The sequence below is a fragment of the Lynx rufus genome, unplaced genomic scaffold (genome assembly GCF_022079265.1).
Source record: "Lynx rufus isolate CCGP_SWC_20201006 ecotype Redwood Valley unplaced genomic scaffold, mLynRuf1.p SCAF_11, whole genome shotgun sequence".
NCBI lineage: Eukaryota > Metazoa > Chordata > Mammalia > Carnivora > Felidae > Lynx > Lynx rufus.
The window spans coordinates 54,608,665-54,620,050 of NW_025814825.1; positions in this window are offsets into that span (position 1 = coordinate 54,608,665).

The following is an 11,386-nucleotide window of genomic DNA, read 5'->3' on the forward strand; positions in this document are numbered from 1 at the left end:
CTGTCTGCAGCCTTTTTAATCTTTCTAAAAAGCACAAATCAAAAATCCTCCCAGTGTTCTCCAGGAACCAAAGACTCTAGCATTCTCTCTCACCATATTCCTTCTAGAAATCTGCTTTCTGGTCTCCAAAAGGCCCTTGATCTTGGATGGTGCTGGACCTTTGCACAAACCCTTCCACTCCCTAGGATGTGTTTTCCCTTGTCTTTCTGTCTGTGTAACTCCTACTGGTTCTTAAATCTGTGTGTAGACATCATTTCTTCCAGGAAAGCTTTCTTCACATCCATTACCATATCCCCTAAGACTGGATTAGAGGCTGTCCCACTGCCTTACTGCTGCACCCGGAACTCCCCCCATCTCAGCACTTATTCCTCTATATCATAATTGCTTGTTTACTTGTCTGCATATCTCTCATTAAGGGGGTTACATGTTGTATGTATCTGGCAAAGGCCTGGCATGGATATCAAATAAATATTTTCTGAATGATCAACTCACTAATGAAAAGAATGAATGACTCCACTAGAGTCAGGTATTTAAAATTAGGCCACGTCCAATCACTAATACCCTAAAAGAGAAAGGTCTTACAAGGTGAGTGGGGACTTGCCAAGAGGACATGACAGGTAGGGCACTCCAGAAAGAGGGAACAATACAGCCAAAGCCACAGAGATGTGAACATGCTTTTCATTCTGTGTTTCACCAAAGTATAGGCAAGTTGGTCAACACATGAAGACTTGTTCTGAGAATTATTAATCTGTATTGATCAGGATGCTTTCGCTTGCAGGAACATAAAGCTCTAATTCAAACTGGCATAAACCATGGGGAACTGTATTCGTTCACATGATTGGGAAGCCCAGGGGTAGGGAAGCTTCAGGTTTGGTTGATCTAACAACTTAATGACCTTTTCAAGAGCCACTTCTTTTCTGTTCCTGTGCTCTCTTGTCTATGGTGCCTAATGGTTTCATACCAAGGCAAGCTCCTGTCCCAGTTGAAGAAGGGCCACTTACCGCAACTGGGGCCATGCAGACCTTCTCTTTCACATCCAGTAAGAGACACAAAGTGCATCTTCCTCCCCATCTTCCCAAACAAAATCTCTGAGGTTCACTCTGATTGGCCAGTGGCCTGAGAAATGGAATGTGCCGATTGGCTTATACCAGTCAGGGTGCACTCCTGGACAAGATGTGAAGCCAGCCTCTGCCACACACGTGGACCGTGTGGGCGGGGAATGAATATCTGAGTGGAAGGAAAGATTCTTGGGGCTTTGACAAGAGCACCTGGAAGGATGGAGATGCCATTGACTGAAATGGGGAATGCACTGGGAGGAACAGATTTGAGGAGGGAGGACAGGGTTTAGCCATGTCAGATTTCAGATGCTCATCAGACATCCAACTTGGATGTCAGGTGAGCTGCTAAATATATGAGCACAGAGTTGAGGGTGGATGTCATGGTTACAATGTAAACTTTGGTGTCTTCATTGTATGCATGGATTTTTTTTAAACCCTGCATTTCCAGTAAAGAGATTAACACCCTGCTTAAATTGTGTTGAATGCTTAATAAGTGTTTTTAATTATAATTACTATGGATGCCTCCTGGACTTTTTCTATAACACACTGATAATGATGAATAATGAATAATAAAAGAAATGAATGAAAACATTGTCTGCAAATTTGCTCAAGTAACAAGATGGAACAAAGGATTTTAAAAGAATTTAATCTTAAAAAATACATCTGTTAAAAACCCTCTTATTAAGAAGGATATCCATTTTCATCATAATGAAACAGTTTGCAAGTCACTTTAATTGTTTTAAAAGAAACGTTTACTCAAATCATTTACCTATTTCTGGTCTCAGTAAATTTTTAGGAAATATTCCTATTTCTAGAGCCCCAAATCAAATTTTTTTTCTTCCCTTTAGGTAAGAGTTCTATATCCATTTGAAAGGATGAGCCAGCCATGTATAAATGGTTCACTTTGAGCATGTGATTTTTAGCCTGTTTCTTGCTGGACTTTATTTCTTGGATGTTAAGAGCTAACTGCATCAACTCTGGTTCCGCTTGCTCCTCTGAAATGTTCTTTCAGAAGGCAATGGACTGCCCTTTCCATTTCTTTTTTGTTTTTCCTAACACATGCATTATGCTTGCAGTGTGTCAGGCACTATTCCAAGTGCTTTATGCATATTTACTCATTTAATTCTGACAATACACTATAAGTTGGGTGCTTTTATCCCCATTTTCAGGAGAAGCAGCTGAAGCACAGAGAGTTTATCATACAACTCGCCTGAGGTAGCAAGCTATTTACTAGTGGATTTAGGTTTTCCCAAGGTCATTGTGATGTGAAATTTTTCATGCGTCTCTTTTGGTCTGCTGGACTATTGGTGGCCTTTGGCCAGCTCATTATTCCTGCTCCAGGATGCCAGGATTTGTCGCTGTTTTGTGTAACAGCTGCTGAGATTCAAGACTCTGCAAAGGTATTTCTTCTTGTCCCAAATCCCTCTAGCACTCTTGTGTACATATGCACGTGTATGCATGCACACACACACACACACACACACACACACACACAAACACACTACAGCCAAAGGAAAGGTGGGAGAAATATAAAAAGTAGATTCCCTAAATCTAGCAAGTAAAAAATTAACATGTTTTTGCCTACTATCTATGTGGCTGTAAGTATCCACTGCCTTGAACTTCCCAAATACCTTGAAGCTAATATATGGTACCATGATAAGGGTTTATAGGAACATTCAGTGCAAATAATAGGATGAATGTTTGCCTAAATGGCGACAGACTATGGGAGGGTGCTGCATGGTGAGGAAAATACCTGGTACTTCCTGAACGGGTATAGTCACCCCAAATAAAAATTTATTTTCTAACCCTTGGGCAGATCCAACTCGTCCCCCTGTCCATAGTGGTGCTATCTCAAGAGCTCTGAGAATTCAGTTTCTGACTTCATGGCGACTGCAGATTTGACCTCTCGCTCCTCTGGGACCCTCACGGGGGCTCATCTCCTAGGGCTGTTACATGGTCTCTGCTCTCACCTTGATTTTTCTCTCCCCTAATTTATACAAGCCACTTGTATAAATGGTGGTAAGTTCTGGAAGTTTGGGGGAGATACAGGAGTGTTGCTTTTGAAGCAACGTGAGCAACCTGCCCCTGGGAACCCCTCACTAGTCACATTTCCTCAGGCTCCACAACCACTGTGCCACCTAAAAATACCCCCTCAACTTCTCTAGACCCGTCTTTGACTTTTATCCCTCTCCCAAACTCCTGATCCTACCTTGTGCAGAGGGACTTACCAGCGTTTTCAAGTATTGGAGACCATGCCTTTGGAAACTCATCTTCTCCAGCCAAAGTGGATCATGGAATATTTTCTAAATAAAGGCCATCCTGCCCTAAAAGGAACTTGGACTCCCAACTGTTAAAATAATTATTTCCTGCCTCTACTATTTAGACATCATTTGAATCCAAGCGAATTCATGCATCCCTCTTCAAAGACTCAAAATGATTCTTTTTATCTTGAGCCACAAAGATAGCAGCAATAAAAATTAGCTGAGAAGAAGGGAATCCACATTAATTACATAAATTTACACCCAACAAACAGTTTGCTTCAGCACATATGCACATACATACGTGCACACACATGTGTCACATACACAACTCTAAGTAATAAATCATATTCAAGCCTCATGTAGGTTACATATAAGGTTTATTACCAACTTCTCTGCTCTAAGGTACAGATGAGACTTTAGCCAGAGGTGGATGAACATTGTCTCTGGTTCTAGCTTGAACTTTTCTCTTTCAACTGCTTTTCCTGATCTGTTTCTATGCTTATGTCAGTGGGGTCCTCTTCTCTTTTTAATGTTTTTATTTATTTTTGAGAGAGAGAGAGAATGAGTGGGGAAGAGGAAGAGAGAGGAAAAGAGAGGATCTAAAGTAGGCTTTGCACTGACCGCAGTGAGCCCAACGTGGGGCCTGAACTCACAAATCATAAGATCAGGACCTAAGCTGAAGTCAGACGCTTAACCAACTGAGTCACCCAGGTGACCCCCCCATCCGTGGGGTCTTCTGAGAAGCAGACCCCAAGATGGGATCAGAGATACAAAAGATTTATTCAGGGAAATGTCTATGAAGAAGAAAAAAAAGACAAAATGAGAGCAGGCAGGGAGAACCATCATATTGCAATGCAGGTCTGACACCCATGAGAGGAGAGAGGGAAGGAAAGATTGGGTTGAAAGAGTCTCAGTCCTCAGCAAAGTTCTGAGAAAATCTTGGCCAGGTTCATGAAGAGTCCCCGAATGAAGGCGGCCCTTTGCAGGAATTGTACTTCAGGTAGGAGTGGATGGTCTCTGGTACCTGTGTCATACTCAGTCATTGGCTGGGGACAGTTGGCAGAGCGTAGCCTCTGTTTCTGTGCCACGGTGGGTCCAATGGGTGGCATCTGGGCTCCTGCAGCAGATTCTCCTAAAAGGATCTGAGTGGCACACTCTGTGGCTACCACAGCATCCCACCTTGTTCCTGTTCAGGTTTCTCTGGAAGTGATGCCAGCTTGGTCATTTCCTCATTAGAACTAAAATTAAGTACATTATTTAATTTAACAAACAGTCATGGAATCTCCATTACCATATTTCAGACATTGGTCTTGGCACTAAGGATGTGAAATAAATAACACATTCCTCACCTTGCCAGGAGCTTATAGTCTGGTGAGGGAACTGGACAGGGAAAGAGTTATAAAGCAGTGTCAGAAAGTATGAGGTGCTTTGGGAAGACAGAGAAGTTGGAGAGAGAGGCTGAGGGAAGGGGTAGGAAGGAGAAAGCCTTCATAAAGTAGGTAAGACAGGGGGTTCAGACTTTGGGGCATAATGCTCTCCAAGGGACACCAGGATCTGTGTGGCCACAGACTTTTTCTTGTTAGCCCACATGAACTGATGGGACCTACCGATGGGTTTGGGAAGGACTGGGGAAGTCTGGGCTACACTCAGCAGCTGAGTTCACATCCCACAGACAAGGCATCTCTGATTTAAAAAAATAAAAAGAAGTCAAGAGTTGACTGATGATAAGGCAAAACCTTACATCCAGTTCCATTACAACAACACACAAGGACAAATTCTTCCAGTACAAGGAATGTTTAGCAATGTGGTTCAGTTGATGTGTGTGAGTGTCCAGACTATAGAAAAGACTTAGAAAACAGCTTTCTCAGGACCAAAACCTCTTTGGACTTAAAGGGTTCTGAAAACCCAGTTTGACCCAACCCTTCTCTTCAGAAGATTATTCCCTTACAAGATGACAAGGTATCAGTACATTCTGAATTTGAGATTGAAGGAGAAAATAAGGACAGAGCTTAGTGGCTGGAGAAAAACAGCTATTTGGCTCCACTTGGACATGTGGACATGGCAGATGATAGCTGGCAACTTCAGTCTTTACTTTGTGACCTTCAAAGACCATACACAATGAAGACAAGAAAACTGTCTGGTAAAAATGAAGTCATAGTTTCCAAAGGTATCTCTAGATTTGTGCACATATGAACCCTGCCTAATTCCCTCAAGATCTAAGTTCATTCGGTATACATGATTTCAGTTGTCAATGTTGTTTAAAGAAATCTTTCTATCGGCTTCAGAATGGATTAATTAGTCAAAGAGACTTTAAAGGCTTAGACCTTCATCTTGCCAGGGGATTAGTCCAATTTAATCCACCAGGGCATTTAATAGGAGCCAGTGCATTAGGGCACAGTGTCTATTGATGATGTGGGAGTTTCCTCACTGTATTAAGAAAGAGTACACCCTCATGTGATGCTGTGTACCCAAGAATGGAGATGGTCAGGCAATGAGAACTGCTCTCTCTCTGAATCATTGGCCTGACTGGGCTGGGTTGCTGTACTGGTTAGCTACTGGCTTGTTAAACAGGAGGCATATATTTAAACCCAAATCTCCAGGTTAGCTGGGTACTTCTTCTGTTCTTGGCTGGAATCACTCGTGTGTCTTTGGTCAAAGTAGGTTGAGTCATCAGTGCTGCTAATCTTGGCTAGATCTCTCCCATACTTGGGGTTGGGTGGCTTTGAGCTATTCCAAGATGTTGCTGCCATGACATTTAATGACAAATCAAGTCACACATCTTGCCCAGATACGAATGTGGGGAAATAGACTCCAGATGTTGATGGAAAGAGCTGTAAGGTCACCTGCAAAAGGCATGAGTGCGGGAGGGGGAGGGGCCGAAGAATTGTGACCATTCACAATCCATCTATCGCCATCTCCAACCTGTTTGTCAACCTTGCAGAAGTCTGGAGGCAGGTCAGGTGTCAGAAGGGTTTTCCTAACAATGGGTCAGGCTGACCTTGTCTCTGGACTTCTTATACTGCCTTGTCCTCACTGCTGTTGTCAGAATTGAGGGCGCCTTTTTAGTTCACGCGCTTTGACTTTTGCAGAAAGCAAAGTGCTCCGATGCAGTACGCCTCATCTTAACCAATGCTGATGAACACAGGGTTGCTTCTCCTTATCCCTAAAACCAAGACAACAGCCCTGATACGATTTTCTGCTCAGCCCTGATACGATGATGACTCCACAGTCATCACTCACTCTCGGTAGTTCATAAAGATCATGACTTTAAGGTTGGACAAATACAAAAAATACTTTTAAAGAAATCTCCCAGCTACCTTCACTGAGCCACGGACTGCACTTTTGTACGCACTGAGTAGAGTCAGCTGATTCAGGATGGTTATTTTACTACTGTGGGACCACACACCTCTTGCAGCGGCTGCCCAGCTCACAACCACGCCTCCACGTCTGGGAGCACAGGGATGGGTCCCCTTGGCCGGGAACACCCAACAGGATCCAGTTCCCATTGCTAATTAATCGAGAGACAGCGTCTGACCTAACCAGGCCAATTGTCTGGTAAATAGAAATTCTTGGCTGAGAAGCACACAGCCTGAAGCTCTATCAGGTCCAAAGCAGAAGGGATCTGAGAACAACCGGCTGAGGTCTCTAGGGTGGTCCCATTTGGGGGACTTCCCTAGGTCTCATGGTTTAACAACTTCATGGATTCCATGAGATGCCCCCAATATTTTTCCAATAAATCCCTCCTTTAAAAAAATTTTTAGGGGCGCCTGGGTGGCATAGTCGGTTAAGCGTCCGACTTCAGCCAGGTCACGATCTCGCGGTCTGTGAGTTCGAGCCCCGCGTCGGGCTCTGGGCTGATGGCTCAGAGCCTGGAGCCTGTTTCGGATTCTGTGTCTCCTTCTCTCTGCCCCTCCCCGTTCATGCTCTGTCTCTGTCCCAAAAATAAATAAACGTTAAAAAAAAAAATTTTTTTTAAGAAAAAAGAAAAAAGAAAAAAAAATTTTTTTTAGCTAGCCAGAATTGATTTCTGTTGCTTGCAACCAAAAGAATAATTAGCATACCCCTAAAAGTTGCCTGTTGAAATAGCTCATGGTCTGTACTTCACTATTGTTTCAGGATTGGGGTGGGGAGTGTAGCCAAGACACACAGGGATTCCGGATAACAGGGCTATCAGAGCATAGAAACCTGGGGCAGCAACCTCTAGCAACATGTGAAATGCATGTATCTTTTAACCCTTAAATTCCACCTGTAGGAATTTATCCCACAGCTACACCATCCATCCAGGTGACTAATGTATAAGAATACTCACTGAGGCATTGTGCTCAGTAAAGACTGAAAACAACCAAATGTTCATCAGAAGAGGACTGATTAAGGACATATCCAAATATTAGAATAGTGTGCAGCTGGAAAAAAGATTGGAGTACATCTAGATGCACTGATAAGGAATGATTTTTAAGACTACAGAAAATTTTTCAGAATCAGGTTGCAAAATAGTGTGTAGTATTATATTAACCATTTATATATATTTTTTAAATTTTTTAATGTTTATTTTTGAGGAAGAGAGAGAGACAGACAGAGCATGAGCAGGGTAGGGGCAGAGGGAGAGAGGGAGGCACAGAATCCAAAGCAGGCTCCAGGCTCCGAGCTGTCAGCACAGAGCCCGACACGGGGCTCGAACTCACAAACCGTGAGATCACATCCTGAGCTGAAGTCGGGCACTCAACTGACTGAACCACCCAGGTGCCCCTCATTTTATCATTTTTTTAAATGTTTCTATTTATTTTTGAGACAGAGAGAGACAGATCGTGAGCAGGGGAGGGGCAAAGAGAGAGGGAGACACAGAATCCAAAGCAGGCTCCAGGCTCCGAGCTGTCAGCACTGAGCCCGATGCAGGGCTCAAACCCACAAACCGCGAGATCGTGACCTGAGCCAAAGTCAGACGCTTAACCGACTCAGCCACCCAGGTGCCCCATTCATTTATATTTTTAAAAATATATATAATATGTATATACATAATACATGGAATATCTCTGGAATGACACAAAGATCTGGTAAAGGAAACATTTTTAACTTTGTGCCATATCAGATGTGTAGAAGCATATATTACCTGTATACAAACAGGAGTGAAATAAAGTTTTTTTAAGAAGGAAACCCCCCTGCCCCCGAATGCCCGTGCCCCTATCGTCCAGTGCTGGAGAGTCCGCACTCACTGCCACCACCAGACTCACGTGGCTGCCGCAGACGAAACCCTCCAGTCCTGCCTGGAAGACTCCTAAGTCAACCCTGATCACCCTGAGGCGGTCTCAACCCTCGAACTCTGAAGCAGGGGCCTTTCCCTTGGGGTGAGCATGGCACCCACAGGGGAACTTCCAGTGAGGTAAGCTCAGGTGGGAATGGGCTTGGGGGCCCGACCCCCAGGGAAATCGTGGCAGATCATGTGATGGCTGTTGTTCCTAAATCTAAGCAGATACATCTTTTCTCCCTGCTTCTCTGAAGAGCAACATGTCTGTCTTTCCGCCTCCTTTAAGCAGGGCCCTATCACCTTTCTCCAGCCCTGAAATTCACTCTCAGAATAAGGTAAAATGCCAACCAAGTCCATTCATATGTATATTGGTTCTTTCGTTAATGCATAACCACTTCAGTGGCAGGCATGGTTCTAGAGGCTAGAGGGATAGCAGTGGCCAAAACCGATGAGGTCTCTGTCCTCACAGAATTGCATTCCAAGGTGGGAAAAGTATGATTGCAAAAATAAATAAATAGATAGATAAATAAACAAACAGATAAATAAGATGATTATAACTTGTGATAAGTGATCTAAAGGAAAACACATAAGGTGCTAGGGAACTGGGGTCTGGGGTTGGGTAGGAGGCTGGCAGTGGAGGGGCTCAGGGCTGTTCAACAGTGGCCTCACTGATGAGGTGACATTTAAACTAATTGTTGGTTGACAAGAAGAAGCCAGCCCAGTGGAGGTCTAGGGAGGAGAGTTTCAGGGCATGGGAAAAGTAAGTGTGAAGACCTTAAGGTAGGAGAGGCTTTGGCATGTTCAATGGAGGCCAGTGTGGCCACGTGTGGAGGTTAAAGTGAACAGCTGCAAGAGAAGAGGTCCAGGAAGCAGACAAGGTCACCTGACATCCACCAACTAATGTACCTATTCATCCACCTTTAGATTCTCACAAATCTTTTCACCGCAGTGTCAAAGAAAAGCATAAATGCCTTTGACTTCACCACAGTCTGTAAATTGCATCTTTCCAGACCATATGAGCAGACTTCCAAAGTTTAAACATCTCATCACTTAGGCCAGTCGTACAACTCAAGTCTGACATTTTGGGGGACAGTTTATTTTCTATTTCAACTTATTCTCTGTAAGTGTTTCCCTTAGTCTATGTGAATGATGCTCAACAGATTGACAGACAACTTGCTCAGATTCACCAAATATTCAACAACTCCTTATTTTGCTTTGTATGGTCTGAATCCGAATTCCATCTCATCACTCATTTCCTGTGTGGCTTTATCAGAATGAAGCAATTCATTTATCGCTCCATGCCTCAGTTTCCACACTCATAAAGGCGGGGCGGGGGGTGGGCAAATAATGGTTCCCACTTCATGAGGTTGTTGTAAGGCTTAAATGAGGTAATACACGTAAAAGGCTCTGACTACACGTAGCAAGCCTCAGTAACTATTGGCTCCTATTCTTTATGACCCCAGAGAAAGTCTTTTACATTTCACGTTTATTTATTTTTGGGACAGAGAGAGACAGAGCATGAATGGGGGAGGGGCAGAGAGAGAGGGAGACACAGAATCGGAAACAGGCTCCAGGCTCTGAGCCATCAGCCCAGAGCCTGACGCGGGGCTCGAACTCACGGACCGTGAGATCGTGACCTGGCTGAAGTCGGACGCTTAACCGACTGCGCCACCCAGGCGCCCCAAAAGTCTTTTACATTTCAACAGGAAGGCCCTTCAACCTGTCTTCCAGCATTTTGGCTATTCACAAAGAGCATGAATTTTGACATTGAGGCATATTCGACTTGGGAGTAGAGTAGGGCACCAGTGGTGTTTGCGCTGTGAAGGCTTATCTGCCTGTTGTGTGAACTGGCGGGGCTGTTCACAGATGCACGGGTCTGTGGGTCATTCATGATGGCCTCACAGGGGCCTAGTCTCATAGGACAGGTGTGCAAACTTCGGAGAGTCTGGGGAAACTCTGTAGACATGACACGGTCTGATGACGTGGGCTTTTAGAGGCTCCTGAACCTAGCTCTTCAAAATTTTGTAATAAACTTCTGTTGTTTGAAACCATTATATTTTGCGTTGATTCATTACCTAGGACTTGATAACTGGAACAGGCAGTTAATGCGGGACTGCGTTCATAGGCTACTGTGGAGGGTGCTGAATCCGTCTCCAAAACTCATGCACTCGGGTATTAGACTGCCAGAGACAGAGAGATCAGTAGAGAGAGACAAAGAGACAGGGAGACAGAAAGGGAGTTCTTGATCAGAATTTCCCTTTATTTCAGCTATATGAGGGCGGGAGCGGGGGGAGCATTTCCATTTATTCTAATTGACGAATACTACCCTCCATTATTAGAGTTTGCTGCTGTGTCCTTCCTGGGACTTGTAAACTACTTGGTGATAAAATAGAAAATTGGAAAGTGGGGCCCACTAGGCTCATAATTACATGCACAGGTACGCGGGTACAAAGTGAGGGGAATTTTCACCCCCTTGTAATCAAGCATTCCTTCATCTTCCCAGACTTGTAGGAAGGTTGGACTACTATAATTAATCTTGTTTTGTGTATTTGTGCAGATTAAAATATTAAGTGCACACAGCATGTTCTATTATCACCTGCCGTTTCCTTGAAGCAGGGTCCAAATGATAAGGCTCCGGTATAAAAAAAAAAAACCAGCCTGGGTACTAGATGAAGAGGGAGGGACGCCTGGAACATCCCACAGGGTAAGTTACCTTGGCCTTCCTCCCGCCGGCTGTTGAAGCAGCCAGACCTGACTTCCTCCAAGTCTGTGCTCGTTGCTCTGGTTAGGTTTGATGAGGCTGAGAATGTCTGGATTTATTGTAG